This window comes from Pongo abelii, chromosome 11, assembly GCF_028885655.2.
Source record: "Pongo abelii isolate AG06213 chromosome 11, NHGRI_mPonAbe1-v2.0_pri, whole genome shotgun sequence".
Taxonomy (NCBI): Eukaryota; Metazoa; Chordata; class Mammalia; order Primates; family Hominidae; genus Pongo; species Pongo abelii.
In genome coordinates this window covers 100,970,259-100,993,093 of record NC_071996.2, presented here as the reverse complement: position 1 = coordinate 100,993,093, position 22,835 = coordinate 100,970,259, and the positions used below count along the sequence as shown (strand labels likewise).

Sequence of the window (22,835 nt, the reverse complement as noted above, 5' to 3'; positions counted from 1 at the left end):
TGGTAAACACATCAGAAAGGCTTAAAGTATCATCCTACTTGGGACAGTCAGATCTCCTAGAATTCACCTTCAATTCAAAAGTCACTCAAAAATCTGCTGAATTGGTTTCTACCAGCTCCCAAGCCCATAAGGAAAGACGGTGGTAAGCAGTCCCCAAGCAAAGTGCACTTGTATCCTTCTACAGCTTTTTAGTTCATACCTCCATGCACTACTGTGGCTGAGAGCCTCTCGCAACAGTAGGGACTCGCCTCATGAAGACCCAGATTGTGTTTCTTAAAGAACCTGAGCAGATCTCCCACCTCATTAGGCAGAGTCACCAGCAGCAGGGCAGCTCCAAGAAGACTTGAGGACAAGGGTAGTTTATCCTTGCCAGGGGGAGAATATTGCTGAGTCTCCTGCTCTGCACAGCCATCTCATTGATACAGAACCTGTGTCAGTTAGATTCTTCCTGTTTATCGATCACTACAACCCTTCTGACAACCATGCAAAGGCTTCAAAGTGTATGGAGAACTGGAAGGGACAATGGGGAAGGTCCTAGTTTTCGATCATGTCTATGAAGTAACCACCGTGCTTTTTACACCATATAAGAATTAGACCTTGAAAAGGAAAAAAATTTGCTGATATATATCAAAGAGTATGTGAATATGTCAAAAATAATAATTGTTTTACTTAAAAAAATTAAACCTAGAAGATACCACAGCACTTTTTACATCTAAACCCTCCAGATTAGACAAAGGAGAAAAATGGACCCAGAAAATGTAAATGACTTGCTCAAGATCTCCAGCAATTCAGAATATTTTTGGATATATGACACCTTATATTTTGTACATTTTTAAAGATGGATAAAAGTGAACTGATGATGAAGGATAATTTCTTTACTTTACCCACACTCAGGAGTTTGAGTAAAATTAACATTACGAGGATGTTTTCTCTGATGCTGTCAGACATGTAATTGAACTCAACAAGGTCACATCTCTTGGGGGAAAAAAAATCTCCTTTTCTCATCTCACATCTTGTTACACTTTGTTTTTCCTTTCCTCTTGCTACATGTAATTTTTTGAGGTAGAATGCCTTCATACTGAATTTATCTTGGAAAGATTTTCCAAGAAATTAGAGTTCCAAGTTTTCCAGACATTGCAAAACAAACCCTGTACTTGCCTTTCTTTGACAAAACTTGGCAGCCAGCCTCAAAAACATATTACTCAGCATGTGCCCTCATGGCATAATTCCCAAATCTTCTATAATCTTACAAAAGCATTTTTTATTTCTGAAGAAATGTTCACTTTCAGATAAGATGCCTCCATGACCTGAACCAGCTACTTCCCTGTGTCATTTAGAAAATCAACTGGAGCCTAACTCAGGGAGGAGGATACTAGGCCTATAAACATGTACATTTAAAATATTCTGCGATAACCAAAATGCATGTACTGGTAGTATACTTCTGATTACTTTTATATTTATAATAATTTGACAGTTTTATTTAAAAATTAGCATTCAACAGAATGTAAATAATATAGACAATTTTTGGTTGGGTTCTTAATCTTTGTCCTGATGTTACCCATAAATGAAAAAATGCTAGATCAGATTATTTGCTGAGTATACAGATGATACATGCTCATTTGGAGAAAAATTCAAAATATGTAACAAAGAAAGTAAAAATCACCTGAGATTCAGCCACCATCCAGAGAAAGAATCACTACAGTTTGGTAACCACTGTTGTAATATCTTTCTGTGCACATACACATAATATGTGATTTTATGCACATGGAATAGTCTATAAGTTGGTTTCTGGCCAAGTTCTTGCTAATTCTATGGTCTTTTGATGAGAGTATCTATCTTCCCCTTCCCCTGTGTCACCTCCCCTGCCGCTCCTTAGCCAATGGAACAGCCTAGTATGCATCCGTCCATAACTCCTTCTGGGTTCATACACTTTCATGGCAATAGCTATAATTTATTAAGTGCTTAACACGTTTTCCAGCCTATTTGGTACTTTGTGTTTCCCCCACCCTTTATTTGTTAAGGTATGTTGTTCCTTTCAGTGACTCTTTTTACCACCTATTTTACTTTCTGTCTCACTCATCTAAAAATCCAAAGAACTGCTTCCTCACATGTGGAGTCTCCACAACTGATGTTGCAGAAGGACTTCATGGCAGCTCCATTTCTCTTTTTCTGTTTCCTTTTAGTTTGTAGCACAAGGCCCCATGCAAAGGGGCCTAATTTAATAAATATCCTAAGTGTCAGATATTGGAAGAGAAATAAAGGTCACAACTATGACTGAACAAACAGGGGCTTCTTTGTTATTTTTACAAAGATAAGAAAATGTTAGCCATAAGGAGTGACCTTGCTAAAAAATTTCATCAGGAGAAGTATTTAATGGGCATAACCCCAGCCTTCTTATTATAGCATAAACATAACATCAAAATATAATATTCAATTATCTGATGATTGAAAAAGATTTGAGTTATTCTTTAGCTAACGGAATTAAAAGAAGGAATTATTAAACACAAAAATACAAACAAACTTCATGTTGAGAACTGCATTATTTGTTAAATGTTAAACTACATATAAATGGAGACACAGTTTGCTCACTAAACCTACATTAATGTTGCATATCTCATATCCCAGACACTGTTGGATGTTGTGGGGGAAAAAAGGTAAAACGGATACAACTCTTGTCTTCAATAAGCTTGTAGTTCAGTGCGGCACTATCTAACAGAAAGATAATGCAAACCATGTGTAACTTTTTAAAAGTAAAAAGCACCAGGTAAAATTAATTGTAATACTGTATTTTATTTAACTGAATATATCCAAAATATTATTTCAACATGTAACCAACATTCAAAAATTATTGAGATAGTTCACATACTTTTCAGCATGGGTTTTACACTTATAGTACATCTCCATTTGGACTAGCCACATGCTATGGTTTGAATGGTCACTCCAAAACTCTCATTGAGATTTAATTGTCATTGTGACAGTATTAAGAGATGGAACCTTTAAGAGGTGATTAGGTCATGGGGACTGCACTCTCATGAATGGATTAATGCTATTGCCATGGGAGTGGGTTTGTTATTGCAAGACCAGGTTTTTATTAAGTGAGCCTGGCCCCCATGCTCTCTCTTTTTACACACACTCACTTACCCTCTTACCTCCCACCATAGCATAACATAGCAAGAAGGCCCTTATCAGATGCTGGTACCATACTCTTGGACTTTCCAGCCTCCAGAAATGTGAGAAATAAATTTCTTTTCTCTATAAATTACTCAGTGTTGAGTATTCCATTACAGCAACAGAAAATGCAATAAGATGCCATAATTCAGGGGCTCAATAGCCACATGTAGCTGGTGGCTATCATATTGGAAAGTACAGGTCCAGTGCATTTGTCAGAATAAGTCAGGTTATGCTGTATACAAACCACCCCAAAATCTCAATGGCTCAAAGAATCCAAAGTATATTTCTAGTTGAAACTACATGCACTTTGCAGGTCAGCAGGAGACTCTGGACATTGCAGTCATTCAGGGACTCAGACTTCATCTCTACATACCATCACAGTGAATAGGAAGGAAAAGTAGGAGTTGAGCAGTGGCTATTAAATGATTTCACCTGAAAATAATTTGCATCACTTCTGATCACATTTCATTGGTCAAAGTGAGTCATTTGGCCAAAGATGGTGAAAAGTACAATCTTATCATCTGCTCAGAAGACTGAGAGCTGGAAATATTTGCTGTACAATATCAATGATTACCATATGTATTAAGCAAACATTATGAGTCAAGCAATGTGAAAAACAAGAAGGGAGAAAAAGAGTAGATAGCTAGATCTACAACACAGGATGGAGGTGATGAAAGCTCTCAGTAAGAGAGAGATAAAAGGCTTAGGGAGTTGAGGGGAGAGTCAAGTTACTGCTGGCACCAGTGGAGAAGCAGCCATAAATAGCACTTGCCTGGAACTGTCTGACACATCAGGAGGATCACTCCACCTAATTAACTCAGAGTCTAGCCTTGAGAAAGCAGATATCTCAACTCTATTATAGAGAACATATTGCCACTACGCACACCCTATAAAAAATGTACAGTAGAACATATGCTAGACTCACACATGCACTTTGAGGGTGATTTTGTGTAAACTGTCCTTTTAAATCAGTGGTCGCCAAACTTTTTGGTACCAGGGACCAGTTTCATGGAAGATAATTTTTCCATGGACCAGAGTGAGAGGTGGTTTCAGGATGAAACTCTTCCACTTCATATCATCAGGCATTAGACTCTCATAAGGCACACACAATCTAGATCCCTTGCATGTGCAGTTCACAAATAGTTACTGCTCCTATGAAAATCTAATGTTGCCACTGATCTGACAGGAGGTGGATTGCTCAGGCGATAGTGTTCACTCACCTGTAGCTCACCTCCTGCTGTGTGGCCCGGTTCCTAACCAGACCGTGGCCTGGGGGTTGGGGACCCTGTTTTAAATGAATTACTCTAAACTTATAAAACAGCCATCTCTGAACCAGCCATCAGATCATCCAGAACATTCTAAGATCTCAGAAGAGGGGTAAGGGGAGTAATCTGCAGTGACTAATACCTGCACTATGTTCTGAAAACCTCCAGTAGAATAAGAAATTCAGTGAAAAACCAAAGATAGTCTCCAGAAGAACAATTTTAATTTCCTAATCAGCATCCTGTACTGGTATTGAGAGACTGCTTTGTTGAGAAACAGACCATTCTGATTAGATAAAATAATTTTTTATAGAGGAATGCAAACTAAAACTGGAAAATTAAGTTAGCACCATGGTATACTGCAAGCCCCTCAATGCAAAGAAAGTGATTTTTAACTATTTCTATTTTCCCAGTTAATTGCCTTAGAATAATATCTCTAAAGAGTTGGAAACCTAGAAAGTACCCCAAAAATGATGAATACTTTTGTTATTACCATTTTATAAGGAAACCTAGAAAGTACCCCAAAAATGACAAATATTTTTGTTATTACCATTTTGTAAGGGGGGGTCTCTGATAATTCTGTGTGGTACATTCACCTTGCTAGGAATGATGGCTTGGCCTTTTAAGGCTGACATAGTTCCTGGGTTTTATGTGACCACTTGGGTTTAGTTCTCCCAAGGCCAGACTTCCAACCATGTTAATCTCATCTACTACTGAAGATTAAAGAAAATAACACAAAACAGCTTAATTTTTGGATTCCTAAAAAGCATAAAATAATTTCAGAACCTTGAAATTCTAAAGCATAATGTAACACACAAAAGCAGTATCCACTTCGGTAAATTAGACTTGTATGTTATCTTGAGGTAATAGAATGTCACTAGAACAATAAGTGAAAGACAATTAAGCTCAATAATGGCTATGTTCTCAAGAAGCTACTCAGCCAGCCACACATCACCAGGGGGAAGCTACTGGAAGATATTGGTGAGTGGAAGAGAGTAGGCCTTACAAGAACAAGGGAGAAATCAAAAGTCACCCAAGATGACAATAACTTTTCTAGCTTTGATGGATCAGGCCTTTGAGTTATATGAGGGAGCATATAATTTCTTTCCACGTTTCTCTCTTCTGAACAAAAATAATTCAAAGTTCATATGCATGATAAAGTTCAGCATTTAAAGGGCACTGACATTTTATTGATATTAAAAATAAACCAAGAGAGAAGATGTAATTTTTTCCTCTGGATTTCTTACCTTTTCATTTATGACTAGGAGGCAGACATAACTTTCCTGACCAACTTTTTAACTGTCAAGTAAATAATGAACCCACATACAAGTCCTGGGAGAGTCACTAAAGAAACCCCCAAAGTAAATAAAGAAATATAAAATGGAAAGCAGTGTTCCTACTTTTGAGCAGATTATTTCAATTCTAATTACTCAGTTTAGAATGCATTCCAGTTGCCCATATGTATCTAGTGATACCCAAGTTACTTCTAAATTTAGGTCAAGATTATCAATAAGTGATCAGAAAGAGAACAGCCTGGCCAACATGGTGAAACCCCATCTCTACTAAAAATACAAAAATTAGCTGGGCGTGGTGGCACGTGCCTATAATCCCAGCTACCCTGGAGGCTGAGGCAGGAGAACTGCTTGAACCTGAGAGGCGGAGGTTGCAGTGAGCTGAGATTATGCCACTGCACTTCAGCCTGGAAGACAGAGCAAGACTCCATCTCAAAAAAAAAAAAAGAAACTGCTAATGTAACATGGTGATTCTCCTGTAGAAAAGCAGTTTTTCTTGTAGGTTGCAGGGGCAAGTTCTCACTGGGGATCCACAATGTCAGCACCCATTCAACTCTCTGACCCTCTAGTCTCTGAGCTGGAGCAGCAGACTCTGCTTCCATGTTTGGTTCTGCCCCAGACTCTGACCTCACTCTAGCTACAGGGCCTAGGCAGATATAAAAAAAATTAGTATGGATGAGGCAGGAGAACGGCATGAACCCGGGAGGCGGAGCTTGCCGTGAGCCAAGATTGCACCACTGCACTCCAGCCTGGGCGACGGAGTGAGACTCTGTCTCAAAAAAAAAAAAAAAAAAAAAAAAAAAAAATTAGTATGGATGGAGACAGAGCAAGATGGCCAAATAGTAGCCTCCATCAATCATCCTCCCTGAAGGAACACCAAATTGAACAACTATTCACAGAAAAAAAAGCACCATCGTAAGAACCAAAAATCAGGTAAGTGACCACAGTACCTAGTTTTAACTTCATATTGGTGAAAGAGGCACTGAAGAAGTAGGAAAGGCAGTCTTGAATTGCCAGTGCCATCCCTTCCCCATCCCCTGCAGCAGCTGCATTGTTCAAAGAGAGAATCTATGTGCCTGGGGAAGGGAGAGCACAGTGATTGTTAGACTTTACACTGAAACTCAGTCTTGCCCTGTCACAGCAGAAAGCAATACAGGCAAAACTCAATGGAGGGAGAATTAAGGCCAGCTCTAGCCAAAAGGGAATCACCCATCCCAGAAGTCAGAACCTGAATTCTGGCAAGGCTTGTCACACTGGCTAAAGTACTCTGAGGTCCTAAATAAACTTGAAAGGCAGTCTAGGCCACAAGGACTGCAATTCTTGGGAAAGTCCTGGTGCTGTGCTGGGCTCAGAGACAGTGAACTTGGGGGCATGTGACCTAGTGAGACCAGCTCATATGCACCATCTCTTTCACAACCACAGGCAACACAGCTCACAGCTCCAAAAGAGACTCCTTCCTTCTGCTTGAGGAGTGGAGAGGGAAGAGTAAAGAGGACTTTGTCTTGCAACTTGGATACCAGCTCAGCCATAGTAGGATAGGGCACCAGGCAGAGTTCTGAGGCCCTATCTCCCAGATGCCCAGATGCCATTTCTAGACACACCCTGAGCCAGAAGAAAACCCCTTCCTTGAAGGGAAGAACCCAGTCCTGGCAGGATTCATCACCTGCTGACTAAAGAGCCCTTGGGCCCTGAATAGTCAAGAGTGGTAGCCAGGTAGTACATGCTGTGGGCCTTGGGTGAGACTCTAACCACAGTGGAATAAAATTAGAAATCATTAACAAGAGAAACTTTGGAAACTATACAAACACGTGGAAATTAAACAACATGCTCCTGATCCTGAATGACCAATAGGTCAATAAAGAAATTAAGAAGGAAACTGAAAATTTTTTTGAAACAAGTGATATTGGAAACACAACATACTAAAACCTACAGGATATAGCAAAAACAGTACTAAAAGGGAAATGTATAGTTATAAATGCCTACATCAAAAAAGAAGTAAAACTTCAAATAAGCAATCTAACAATGTATCTTAAAGAATTAGAAAAGCAAGAGCAATCCAAACACAAAATTAGCAGGAAAAAATAGTGAAGATGAAAGCAGAAATAAATGAAGAAAACAATACAAAAGATCAATGAAACTAAAAGCTGATTTTTTGAAAAGATTAAAAACAATCAACAAAACTTTAGCCAGATTAAGAAAAAAAGACAGAAGATCTACATAAATAAAATCAGAGATGTTAAAGGAGACATGACAACCTATACCACAGAAATTCAAAAGACCATGAGAGCTGCTATGAGCAACTATATGCCAATAAATTGGAAAACCTAGAAGAGATGAATAAATTCCTAGACAAATACAACCTACCAAGATTGAACCATGAAGAAATCCAAACCCTGAAGAGATTAGTAACAAGTAAACAAAAGATCGAAGCTATAGTAAAAAGTCTCCCAGCAAATAAAAGCCCAGGACCTGATGCCATCACTGCTGAATTTTACCAAATATTTAAAGAAAAACTAATACTACTCCTACTCAAACTATGCCAAAAAATAGAGGATAAGGGAATACTTCCAAGCTCATTCTACAAGTCCAGTATTACCCTGATGCAAAAATCAGACAAAGATACATCAATAAAAGAAAACTACAGGCCAATAAAACCATCAATAAAATGCTATCAAACCAGATTCAATAGCATATTAAAAAATCATTCATCATGACCAAGTGGGATTTATCTTAGGAATGCAAGGATGGTTCAACACACAAAATTAATCAATGTGATATATCATATCAATAGAATAAAAGACAAAAACATATGATTATTTCAATTGATGCTGAAAAAGCATTTGACAAAATCCATATCCCTTCATGATAAAAACTCTCAAAAAACAGGGTATAAAAAGAACATACCTCAACATAATAAAAGCCATATAAGACAGACCCACAGTTAGTATCATACTGAACAGCAAAAAAACTGAAAGCCTTTCCTCTAAGATCTGGAATGTGACAAGGATGCCCATTTTACCACCATTAATTGGAACTCCTAGATAGAGCAATCAGACAAGAGAGAAATAAAGGGCATTGAAATTGGAAAGGAAGAAGTCAAATTTCCTCGTTTGCAGATGGTAATATCTTATATTTAGAGAAACCTGAAGACTCCATCAAAAAACTAATAGAACTGATAAACAAATTTAGTAAAGTTACAGGATACAAAATCAACATACAACAATCAGTAGCATGTCTATATGCCAACAATGAACAACATGAAAAATAAATCAGTGAAGCAATCCCATTTATATTAGCTACAAATAAAATAAAATAAAATACCTACGAATTAACCAAAAAACTGAAAGATCTCTACAATGAAAACTATACAACATTTATGAAAGACATGGAAAAGGACACAAAGAACTCAAAGATTCTTCCATGTTCATGGATTGGAAGAATTAATACTGTTAGAACGTTCATACTACTGAAAGAAATCTACAGATTCAATGCCATCTCTATCAAAATACCAATGACATTCTTCACAGAAAGAGAGAAAACAATCCTAAAATTTATATAAAACCACAAAAGACACACCATAGCCAAAGCTAACCTAAGCAAAAAGAAGAAAACTAGACAAATTACATTATCTGACTTCAAGTTATACTACAAAGCTACAGTAACCAAAACAGCATGGTACTGGTTTTAAAAACAGATACACAGACTAATGGAACAGAATAGAGAACCCAGAAACAAATCCATACCTCTACAGCAAACTCATTTTTGACAAAGGTGACAAAAACATACATTGGGGAAAGGATCTCCTCTTCAATAAATGATGCTGGGAAAACTGGATAGCCATCCACATGCAGAAGAATGAAATTAGATCCCTATCTCTCACAATATACAAAAACCAAATCAAAATGAATTAAAGACTTAAATCTAAGACCTCAAACTGTGAAACTACTACCAGGAAACACTGGGAAAACTCTCTAGGACACTGGACTGGGCAAAGATTTCTTGAGTAATACCCTACAAGCAAAGACAACCAAAGCAAAAATGGGCAGATGGGATCACATCAAGTTAAAAAGCTTCTGCACAGCAAAAGAAACAACCCACAAAGTGAAGAGACATCACACAGAATGGGGAGAAAATATTCACAAACTATCCATCTAACAAGGGATTAATAACTAGAGTATGTAAGAGCTCAAACAACTCTATAGGAAAGAATCTAACAATCTGACTTTTAAATGGGCAAAAGATCTGAATAGACATTTCTCAAAAGAAGACATGCAAAAGGCAAACAGGCATATAAAAAGATGCTCAACATCATTGATCATCAAAGAAATGCAAATCAAAACTACAATGAGATATCATCTCACCCCAGTTAAAATGGCTTTTAACCAAATTCAGTCAATAACAAATGCTGGCAGGGATGTGAAGAAAAGGGAACCTTCATCCATAGGTAGTACAATCCATAGTGGTTGTAAATTAGTACAACCACTATGAAGAACAGTTTGGAGGTTCCTCAAAAAACTAAAAATAGAGCTAACATATGATCCAGCAATCCTACTGCTAGGTATATACTCAGAAGAAAGGAAATCAGTATATCAAAGAGATATCTGTACTCCCATGTTTGTTGTAACACTGTTCACAATAGCCTATATTTGGAAACAACATAAGTGCCCATCAAGAGACAAACGGATAAAGAAAATGTGGTGCATATACACAATCAAGTACCATTCAGTCATAAAAAAGAATGATATCCTTCCACTTGCAAAAACATAGGCAGAACTGGAGGACATTATGTTAAGTCAGGCACAGAATGACAAATTTTGCATGTTCTCACTTATTTGTGGGAGCTAAAAATAAAAACAAACTCGTGGAGATAGTACAAAGATAATTACTAGAGGCTGGGAAAGGTAATGGGGGAATGGGGAGTGGGGATGATTAATGGGTGCAAAATTATACTTAGAATGAATAAGGCTTAGTATTTGACAGCACAAAAGAGTGCCTACAGTGAACAATAATGTATTATACATTTTATAATAACTAAAAGTATAATCGGACCATTGTAACACAAAGAAAGGGCAAATAATTGAGGAGATGGATGCTCCACTTACCCTGATGTGATTATTAGGCATGTGTGCCTGTATCAAAATATCTCAAGTACCCCATAAATATATATACCTACTGTGTACTCACAAAAATTAAAAATTAAAAAGAAATTAAATTAGTTTACGTTAGTTACCACATAGTGATGGATGATCCAGAAGAACTCTGAGTTGAAGAGAAAAACTAACAATAAATTTTGAAGTCACTAAGGATAATCCACCTGTGGTTAATCAAGTGGTCACACAGATAAGCCATTTATATTTTACTCCACTTTAAATGTCCCAAACTGCAAGTGGTGACTCTGAGCATCAGCAGTCTGCTCATAGGTATGCTGGGTGGTCTCTACATTGACATCCTAAATGACTTATTAATACATGTACCATCATTCCTTTTGTGTTTAGAGATGTTTAAAGGGAGAAGGAGGATAAGAATTAAGATAAAGGAGTTATGAACAAACTCTGCAAGCTATTCTGAGGGCACAGAGTCTTTTACAATATATTTTTCTCTCATTAAAAACAACTTTAGTGTATACTATGCCATAAAAATTCCAAGGATAGTTTGATCACTTATATTACTCAAATACAAATTATATTTGTTACTAATTGTAATAGAATAACTACTTCAAACAGATACAGCCTTCCTCCCAGTCCATTTATTTATATTCTAAAACATGGTGTATTTCTTGTTACTTTCCATTCTTTACCTCAGTTGAAGAAGCAGGAAATATCTCATCCTTTGTTCCAGGAGAAAGCACCATTATCACCTATCCTGTAAATCAAAACAACCCCTAAGGTCTAAAGTTTCATTTCCAAAACCACCTCTCACATAGAGTCTATTATTTGGTTGGAGAAAAAAGACGTTAACTGCCATGGCCCTAGGACCTAAGCTTATTTTGTCTGAGCCAAATATTAATATTATAAGACTACAGTTCCTAGCAGAAAAGCATAATAAGCAATCCTCCAACAGCTATAGTCAGTCCTTTACTAAGGTTATTCCAAAAGATACCATAGGAAGCACAAAACTAGTATTAAGTATAATAGTTCTCTTTCTATGATTTCAAGGAAAAAGGATATATAAATAAACTCTTAAGTAGATTTAAAAATAAAAAAAGCTATAAATCTATTCAAAATTTAAATAAGCAACTGGCTAGAGTTAATAATGACCCTGATATCTTCAAAATTAATAGAAAGAAAAAGTAATAGAAAATGTTCTAAGAATGAAAAATCTAGAGGCAAGCATACACCTCCCAAGCAAAAAATCTAATGTTAGATATTAAAACCTATGCATGCTGTCTCTCTCTCTCTCTCTCTCTCTCTCTCTCCACCCTCCCAAATGATCTTCAAATAATTTATCCACAGGAATCCAAGTATCAAGGAAAAAACTTTGCACACAAAAATGAATATTCAAATACACACTATGGGAAAGGGAAAAGCATTTCTACTGAAATGGAATATGGCAGCTATTTAAAGCTAACACATTTATGACTAGTATAAACCATTATTGATTGAGATTATTAAAGAGAAACCAAATGCCAAGTTCCAAAATAAAATCTGGAAACATTCCAGAACATTTCTAAAATTGTGTGTCCTGTGGAGGATAAATTTATAATCGAATACTATTTGCCAAGAAACTGACAGAGATTCTAACATTACCGAATTACTTTTATGAAGGATGACTTCTAGAGAAACCATAATAACGCTATACATCTTAAATACATTTTTTAAGCACAGAAAAGTAAAGCTTGTTTGCAAACCATATGGCTGATTGAATTAATTCTCAATTCCCTAATGACAATTTGTATCTATTTTGTCCTCCCAAAAATGGCCATAGACATGTTAACATGACAAGAAAAGATGTGGCTGTGCCAGTCATACTGCACAGATGGTAAAGCAAATCTTGGTCCTCTAAGCTTCTCCATTATTGTACACTTTTCCCTTCTGCAGTTTTCAGACTATACAGTGTCCCTTGGTTTCATCTTTTCCCTAGTCCCCCCACCAAAATGTATTTGCAGTATGGCTCTAATATCACCACTTTGTTCCTTTGTCAATTTAAGCCATGTGTTGCTACTCTCAATCTCTGCTATATGAACTGCTATTTGTCCTGGTTGAAGTAATTTGAGCATTCAGGGAACAAGTAGGGAAGTAATGAGGCTATGTAAAATGAAATCTTACTATTAGACTGATCATTGTGTTTTCCTATAAAGCCAGCCTTGCTAAAAGGAAAGTAATTCTTACATTTGAAATTGCTTCATGAACTAACTCAACTCCATGCAAAATTAGCAGCTTCTATCCTTACATCAATGTTCCTCCATCTTTTTATCTAGTGACCCCACTCAGTGACTCTGAAGAAGGCAGCTCACAATTTCTATCACCTCCTATGAAAAAGAAGTATGCAGGAATATAAAAGCATGTTTTTTATTAATGTAAAAGAAGGCAGTGATCTGGGGAACCCAGAGAAGAGAACTCTGGGAACGGTGATAAACCACACACACTCACAATGAAGAGATAGCTCTGTTTTCCAGCCCAAGCTCAGGCATTCATTGTGTTACAGAAATCTTAGTTCTCCCTCTGTCATTTATAATTGAGAGGTGGAGCTGCCACAGATGTTTAGTAGCTATGGAGGCAAGGATCAAAAACTTAAACGCCTACAAGAGCTCTGAAGCGCACAGAAATAAGTGCAATGAACAAGGTGAATGAGATGGGAGGAGTGGTAGGCATTTGGGAGGTTGCAAGCCACTCCTACAGGTGGCATCTGTGGCTCAGCTACACTGTTGTCATGCAGTGTTGCCAGATCATCAGTTGTTTGTTGTTGGTTTTTTTCCCCAAGAAACTAGAAATACAGATTTTTATGTAGAACTTGTTAGCAACTTCTGGTAATTCAAACAATTTTTTTAAACACTGGTTGCTTTAAAAAAACAACTCTAGATGAGCCAAACTAAAGTCATCACTTTTCAGGGTGTGTTCCACTGGTCACCACTTTGCTGCATCTATTATGTAGTTATAACCATCTGGCCCAATCCCTGGTGATCTTCCCAATGAGATTTGATCTATGGAACTCAGAGGGGTTGAGTGATATGATGAATAATTTTATGTGTCAGCTTGGTGAATATTTTTTGGATGGGATTAACATTTAAGTCTGTGAATTTGGGGTAAAGCACATCACCCTCCACAATGTGGGTAGGTCTTATCCAATCAGTAGAAGACCTGAATAGAACAAAAAGACCAGCATCCCCAAGCAAGAGGGAATTCTGTAGAAGACTGATTTCAGACATCAACTGCACCATCAGCTCTCCTGGGTCTCTGCCTGCCAGTCAACACTATAGATTTTGAACTCACCAACATCCATAATCATGAGCCAATTCTTAATAATAAATCTCTTTCTCTCTATATCTGTATATACACATATCATATTAGTTCTGTTTCTCTGGAGAACCCTGATGAATACAAGAGATTTGGCCGAAGTCACATCGCTAGTTTGGGGCACACACACACAAATTTTCTAATTCCCTTTCTAGAGTATATTTCGGTATACTGTACTAGAACAGTAATCCTGGTAGAGTGAGTGATGATATATCTTGACAGCTCCCCAAGATGATGCTTATGCATGCCAAAGTTTGAGAACCCTGTAGTAATTAAGAGGCAATACAGATTAGTGCACAAGAGCACAGATTCCGAAACCAAAATGTCTGAATTTAAAGCTCAACTCTACCACTTACTAGCTATATGAGTGGCCCTGGACAAGTTACATAGCTCCTGTGCTTGAGGGTAGAGTACATTTCACAGCTCACATTATCTCTGTGGTGTGAGGATTGAATGAGGTAAGGGTGTAAATATTCATACATAGTTGACATGTAATAAATAGTAGCTATTATTACTAAACTCTCCTGCTATGGGTGTTCTGGCATATTTTCACTATCATGCTAACTTGACATTTATAGTGACCATCAGAGTGTCACATCTTGAAGTGTGCCACTTGAAAGATCTTGAAATACTTTCTAAAGCAAAGATCAATGTGGTTAGATGCCATGTGTTTCATTTAATGCAATTTTAGAATAAGGTGTACAGTTTATTTTGGAGCAAACTTGTCCAACCCACGGCCCATGGGCTGCATGTGGTCCAGGACAGCTTTGAATGCGGCCCAACACAAATTCATAAACTTTCTTAAAATATGATGAGTTTTTTTTGCGATTCTTTTTTTTAGCTCATAAGCTATGGTTAATATTAGTGTATTTTATGTGTGGTCCAAGACAATTCTTCTAATGTGGACCAGGGAAGCCAAAAGATTAGACACCCCTGCTTTATAACTTGGTAACTTGGTACAAAAGGAAACTAGAAATAATATGGATTCATAGAATATTTAAGTTTTCTTCCTCACCAAAAAAAAAGGCTAATTAACTCATATGTAAACTTTTTATCCCACCAAACCCTTAACCAAAGAGTTGTTATCAGCTAATAAACTGAAACTATACAAATATAAAAGCTACTAGACAAGGGAAGCCACATGAGAGAAAATTGAGATAAGCCAGAAATATGATGGTCTTTTTGATCATTTAGAACCAGAAATAAACTTGCGATCACTTTGCATTTGATTTTGTCAAGATTAAAATTAGTCTAATAATAAAGTGGATCTGCTTCAGGACAACTTAAAACATGGAAAATATTTGATAGATCTTGTATGATAAAATTAAATCACTGAGGATAAAAAATAAAAATAATGGAAACCAACAATTATCACAGAATTTAACTTGGGATAGAAGGAATATGCTCAAGAAAATAAGGAAGGGCATGGGCAAAATAAGGCATTTGGCATAAAAAGTAACATTCCTCCATTTAGAGCTTGAAGCAGGATGAGGGGCTCTCTGGGAGGGATTATCCTGATTGAGCAGAGGCCAATAGGCTACGAGTGGGGAGGCTGTTCCCTGTAGATGAGATGGTCTGAGAATATGTGAGGCAATCAGCAAACTGGCAACTATATCCAAGACTAGAATGCCAGTGGTCACAACTTAACAGCCTAAGGCCAGACTAACATATCCACATGTATCCAATATCATGCAAAACCCACCAACTTTATACTAGTGAGAGGCTTCTAAAACAAAGAAAGAAGCAAGAATAAAGAAGCTACAAAAAAAGAGGTTTCACCAGAACTAAAACCCTTCATCCACTGGCCCATTCAATTAGCAATTATAAAGGTCAACCTTCTGCAAGGTACTATCCAAAGGAAAACAAAACAAAAGACATGGCCTCTGCCTCAAAAAGTCATAATCTAGTAGAAGGATACAACATAAAGAACTTATACACAAGAAATAATTATAACACAAAGGAATAATCACAATGCTTTAAGTGAGTTTCAGTACTCTAGCAGAGTTAAAGAAAGAAAAGATAATTCCTAGTGGAAGTGAGTTGGAAAAAATGTATGGAATTAAAAGCTTTTAAAAAGGCCTGAATAGTTGGGCTTGACTTGATTATAAGATAGAAGGAGAACAATATCAAAAGAGGTGGCACAAGCAAATGCCTATGAAGGGAAAAACAGAGAATAACCAAGTAAAGAAAGTAGTTGACATGGGTAAAGACTTCATGACAAAAACACCAAAAGCAAGTGCAACAGAAGCCAAAACTGATAAATGGGATATAATTGAACTAAAGAGCTTCTGCACCGCAAAGGAAACTATCATCAGAGTGAACAGGCAACCTACAGAATGGGAGAAAATTTTTGCTATCTACCCATCTGACAAAGGTCTAATATCCAGAATTTACAAGGAACTAAACAAATTTACAAGAAAAAAACAAACGACCCCATCAAAAAGTGGTCAAAGGATATGAACAGACACTTCTCAAAAGAAGACATTTACATGGCCAACAAACATGAAAAAAAACTCGACATCACTGATCATCAGAGAAATGCAAAGCAAAACCACAATGATATACCACCTCATGCCAGTCAGAATGGCGATTATTAAAAAGTCAGGAAACAACAGATGCTGGCGAGGCTGTGGAGAAATAGAAATGCTTTTACACTGTTGGTAGGAATATAAATTAGTTCAACCATTGTGGAAGAAAATGTGGCGATTCCTCAAGGATCTAGAACTAGAAATACCATTTGACCCAGTAATCCCATTACTGGGTATATACCCAAAAGATTATAAATCATTGTACTATAAAGACACATGCACATGTATGTTCACTGCAGCACTATTTACAATAGCAAAGACATGGAACCAACCCAAATGCCCATCAATGACAGACTGGATAAAGAAAATGTGGTACATATGTTTACTGAAGCACTATTTACAAAGCATAGACTTGTAACCAACCCAAATGTTCATCAATGATAAACTGGATAAAGAACATGTGGCACATATACACCATGGAATACTATGCAGCCATAAAAAAGAATGAGTTCATGTCCTTTGCAGGGACATGGATGAAGCTGGAAGCCATCATTCTCAGCAAACTAACACAGGAACAGAAAACCAAACACTACATGTTCTCATTCATAAGTGGGAGTTGAACAATGAGAACAAATGGACACAGGGAGGGGAACATCACACACTGGGGCCTGTCAGAGGATGGGTGGCAAGGGGAGGAAGAGCATTATGACAAATACCTAATGCATGTGAGGCTTAAAACCTAGATGACGGGTTGATAGGTGCAGCAAACCACCATGGCACATGTATACCTATGTAACAAACCTGCACATTCTGCACATGTATCCCAGAACTTAGGGTAAAATTTAAAAAATATATAATAAAAAGTTAAAAAAAGGAAAGGAAAAAAAAGAAAATGTGGTACATATATACCATAGAATACTATGCAGCCATAAAAAGACATGAGATCATGTCCTTTGCAGGGACATGGATGAAGCTGGAAGCCATCATCCTCAGCAAACTAACACAGGAACAGAAAATCAAACACTGCATGTTCTCACTCATAAGTGGGAGCTAAATAATGAGAACACCTGGACACAGAGAGGGGAACAACACACACCAGGGCCTGATGGGGGATGGGGGAGTAAGGGGAGGACAGATCAATAGGAGCAGCAAACCACCATGGTACATGTATACTTATGTAACAAACCTGCATGTTCTGCACATGTATCCCATTTCTTTTTTTTTTTTAGAAGAAATAAAGAAAAAAATTAAATAAAAAATAAAAATAAAGTAGTTGAATCACCCAGGACACAGAGTTCTGGCTAGAGTCATAGGAACAAGGCTGGACTCACACCAGACTGTCAAGGACCATCACCGCAAAGCTGCAGTGTTTGGGTTTTATTTGGTAGGCACTAGGAAGCCATCAAAGGCTTTTACCTGATCCCATCTGGGTTTGATCTATCTGATGAGTGTCTGCAAAGCTGTATTAAGAAAAGACTGAGAGCCAGGAGAAAAGCTAGGAGACTCCTACAACTATCTAGAAGAGTGGTGGTAACAGATGCCTAAACTAAGGTAAAGCGTATAGGAATGGGAAGGAAAAGATTGATGGAAATGATACCTGTTCCTAAAATGTAGCATATTCTGATAGTAACTGGTACATACACTGCCTAGAAAATGAATACATATCATGCCCTCTGGAATTAGAAATTTGTTTCTAATTCCAGGATGATAATTCTCCACATAACTTCCTCGGATTCTTAAAATACTTTTTAAATGTTTCCTCTCAAAGAGACAATTTCCTGTAGTACACTTTAGCCTCCAAATTAAAATAAATCAAAATTATCACTGATTGTTAGTTCCTAGATTCTGTCAGAGGTTCTTTCCTAACTGCCATGTAGAGAAAGAACAAAGATGGTTAGAAACAGTGCATATCCCAGAATAACAAAAACAGTCCCTGTCATTAATGAACTTAAGTGTGAAATTCATAGACGTCAGTAGCTACTATCACTTACAAAGCTAGTCGTTTCTGAATATAATCATACTTCAGCAAAGAAGCGCCTCCAAAACTATTATTCTCAAGCGCACACGCATTACATGATGCCATCGTATTATACTAAATTACCATATAATTCCTGACACCCACTATGATGCTTGCTCATGAAAGAAACCACAGATGCTGAAAAACGATAGAGATTAAAATCTCTCCTGATCATTTTGAAGGAAACAGGAGGCAAGACATCTGAGAAACTAAGCTGAGGCTCTCTACAGGCCATCCTGTCTTTAAATTCTATCCCAACACAGTGAACAACATAAAGTGTGGTCAGTTTTCTGCTATTTACAAAATGTTTTGTGATCGAACATCAGAAAGCAAATCTCTAATTATTTGGCATTTGAGAATTCCAGCTTTTAAGTTGAAATGAAACTTGCATTTCATTTCACTTCACTCAGTCACCTCATTCTAAGGCCAAGAGAAAAAGAGGATCAAGAGCCTTTAGCTGGTATGGAAAAACATAAGGCTTTTCATGCCAGTTTATTGCCCTCCATATTGTCTCTCATGAGCTTTCAGTTCTAAATATCCATGTATCCAAATGATAGGATGTCGGTCCCAGTATTATGTAGTCAGTCACAGTTGAGTCAGAAAATTTTTTAAAAACAAACAGCCATGTACACACAGGGCAAAATTATTTCAGTTCTGTCCCATCATGGAGATGTGTATTGTTGTCAAGGTGTAGACCAGTAAAAATACATGCAGATTTATTCTACTGTGGCATTGGTGTCTACTCAGGAAGCTAGCAAAAATAGAGCAATATTTTAGAAAAAAACAACTCTGGAATACATGAAGAACTGTTTAAAACACTTAGAAAAGATAACAAAAACACATAGAAAATATGTTGATCCTTAGATGTCTGAGATATAATTCAGTTTGGTAGGAGAATATTAATATATTTTTCAATCCAGATGCTTCTAAAATTGAGTAAATGATGAGATGTTCATTACTGATATATTAATATATAAGTAAGAGCATGATTGTAGTCCATTTAGAACCTTCAGATCTGAACTCTAATATGCCTCTAGGAATCAGAATCACAGGTTTTCAATCAATAACTCAACCACCCTAAGGTAACATGCAATAATTCCCAATTACCCTGAGGAATTAACCTCTGAGCAAAATGGCAGACAAGCAACTTGCACTCGGCCTGTGCATCATCATTTAGTGATTCTTGGTTGATATCAAGACTCTTCCACAGCTAGGTTAAGTCATGATCCATGGTGGGCTTCCAGAGGTTTTCTGTTCCCTTGGGATTAACACAGCACCCACTGCCCACACCACAACTAAAGGCAGGTAAGAAGGTAACTCATACAGGCAAGGAGTCCAATTTGAAGGAAGCAGCACTGGTAAGTGTCTTATGGGTTTATTAGAATGGTACAGAAAACCAAACTTTGGAAATTATACAGACAAAAGAAGCTTCAGAGTCAGCAAACCCGAGTTACATCTCCGCATTAGTCATATGACCTCAGCCAACCTGCTTAACTTCTCTGTATGTTATCTCTAAGGATAACAATATCTACTTCATAACATTGTTCTCAAAATTGAATTCAATGAGATACAGTGTGGAGGCACCAGCTATATCTGGCACAAGGCAGCTCTCTACAAATGGTGCCTATTCTTACAGTACATGAAGGCATGGTATTCGTCCGTTTTCATGCTGCTGATAAAGACATACCCAAGACTGGGTAACTTATAAAGGAAAAGATGTTTAATGAACTCACAGTTCCACATGGCTGGGGAGGCCTCACAATCATGGCGGAAGGTGAAAGGCATACCTTACATGGCAGCAGGCAAGAGAGAATGAGAGCCAAGTGAAAGGGGAAACCCCTTACAAAATCATCAGATCTCGTGAGACTTATTCACTACCACGAGAACAGTATGGGGGAAACCGCCCGCATAATTCAGTTATCTCTCACTGGGTCCCTCCCACAACATGTGAGAATTATGGGAGCTACAACTCAAGAAGAGATTTGCCAACCATATTAGGCATGATTCATCCACACAAGAGCAATGATGTAGGATCCCCACCAGAAAATAGACTTGAGATAAAATATTGCTTACCAAGAATGGTTATGGAGAGGCTGTCCAATAAAAGAATTTCAGCATCAATAAATTTAATGACGTCTACTGCTGGCACCTGGGTGCTGCTTCCACAAAAAAATTTTCCTTCTTGCTATGCACCTCCAATCCACAACTAACTCATCTGGTGAATTAAAAGCCAAGTGCTAACTGAAAAGACCAACAAAATAGGCCATTATTGATGAATTTCACTTCAGCACAGAGCAGGTTATCACATTCTTGAACTAATCACCAGCAGGGTACTACTAACTTAGGGCTGGGAAGGTTTAAGATATGACATAAATAAAGTAAAAAGTCTAGAGAATGTCCCTTGGCTTCCTGAAAGAGCACTTTCTTGAACACAAGGGAATCCCACAGAGAAGAAAAGAGGAATAGAAGGATTATAAATAAAACTTTCACTGCTACATTATGTTGCCAATAAATAGTCTTGAGTGTAAACACCCAGGCTGTTCTCATTCAGGTTCAAGAAAGGACTTGTTTGCTCACTTAGGGGTCACAGTGACAGGATCCTATCAGTCCTGGTAAATTAATCACGAATGCTTATTACAAAGACAGAATGAGTTTGGACAACTGTCCTGCTAATCAATAGAAACAGGTTAGTCTTCAGGTTTCTAGACTCTCCTTGTGAACCATTAAATATTTATCAGAAGACAATAAATCACTCAATCAATCAATGGGATTTCTACCAACACAAGTTCATGTTCCTTGGTCATGTCCCACAAGCAACCAGTTCAGAGTGTTTTAAACCTCAGAATTATTTTGATGCCAACAGTCTTCTAGTCTTTAATAAAACACCCTTCCTATGTACAGTGCCTATGTGTTCGCTGGAATTTCTGTTGTTGTTAAGTGACAGAAATCCAGATTAGATTACTTTAAAGCAAAATTAAAATATATTAGAAGAATGCTAAAATAGCCTGTGTTATTAAGGGATTGAACACTCAAACTACAGGAAGTATGCTTCTCTCCACGGTCTGAGCTTCTCACTGCAGACCAGCTTCCTCCTCTGGCAACAAACCTGGCTGTCAGAAGCTCCTGGGTTTCACCTCTTATAAATTCCACAGCCAAAGGAACTGACCCTTTTCCAATATGCTTGAAAATTTCACGAGAAGAGCCAGCTTAATTCAGGTACCCAACCTGGCCAGTCCACTGTGGCCCTGGTAAGAGAGCAAATGGAAGCAGGGAAGGAGCAGGGTCATGTGAAGCACAAGGCAGTATCCACTGGACACTCGAGTTATTCCCACAGGGAAGAGAGTGCTGTTGCCAGAAGAAAGGCTGGGGGAAGGGCTGCATAGACAATAGCAGACCATTATAGGTACTTACATGCAATTTTATTTCAGAGATAAGTATGGCATGAAAACATGTATGTTTGTTCATTTTGTAATTATACCTTCACCAAACTTAATCATGGACCATAAGTTCTACAGCCATTCCAGTCATGTAACCTATTGTATCCCTGACCTTCTTAGCCCACTAGTTCCATCATTCCCACCTCCAGACTCTTAGCTAGAACACAAACAGCCTCCTAAGTAGCAACTTCTACAGAAGGGAACACAATACAATATTTCACAACCATGCTTCTCCTGTCTAAAGCAGCCCTCAGGCGAGAATTATTTTCTTGCTATTCTAGGTGTCTAATTTTGGCCTCAGATAACCTAAGCAGTTTTTGCAATGCAATTTTATTACTGGAAACAACTTCATTATAGGAGAATATTAGGCAACTGTTCTAGTGAAGTCAAAAGGTTAATATCCACATATAAACCACATTCCTAGCTTACAATTCTGCCTACTTAGATTTAGTAAAATCTGAAGTAGCAAAATAGACTCAGTAAAAATATTAAAATATATTTTTAAATTCTATTATATTAGCATTTGTAAATATTTCCTCCAAAAACATGTGTGCTGACTGTGATGTTTTCTTTATGTGGAGTACTTTCAAGGCACTGGTTCTAGGAGTTACAATACGGCTACTAGTGAATCTTCTATTGCTTCTTCCTCTCTTCAGTGACCTTTTAAAGTTACCT

General features: G+C 37.5%; 1 protein-coding gene across 1 annotated transcript in view; it reads right to left on the bottom strand.

The window, feature by feature from the left end:
• The window catches only part of PLCL1 (phospholipase C like 1 (inactive)), a 353,086-nt gene that overhangs the window by 181,965 nt on the left and 148,286 nt on the right, over positions 1-22,835 (bottom strand). The window lies entirely within an intron of this gene.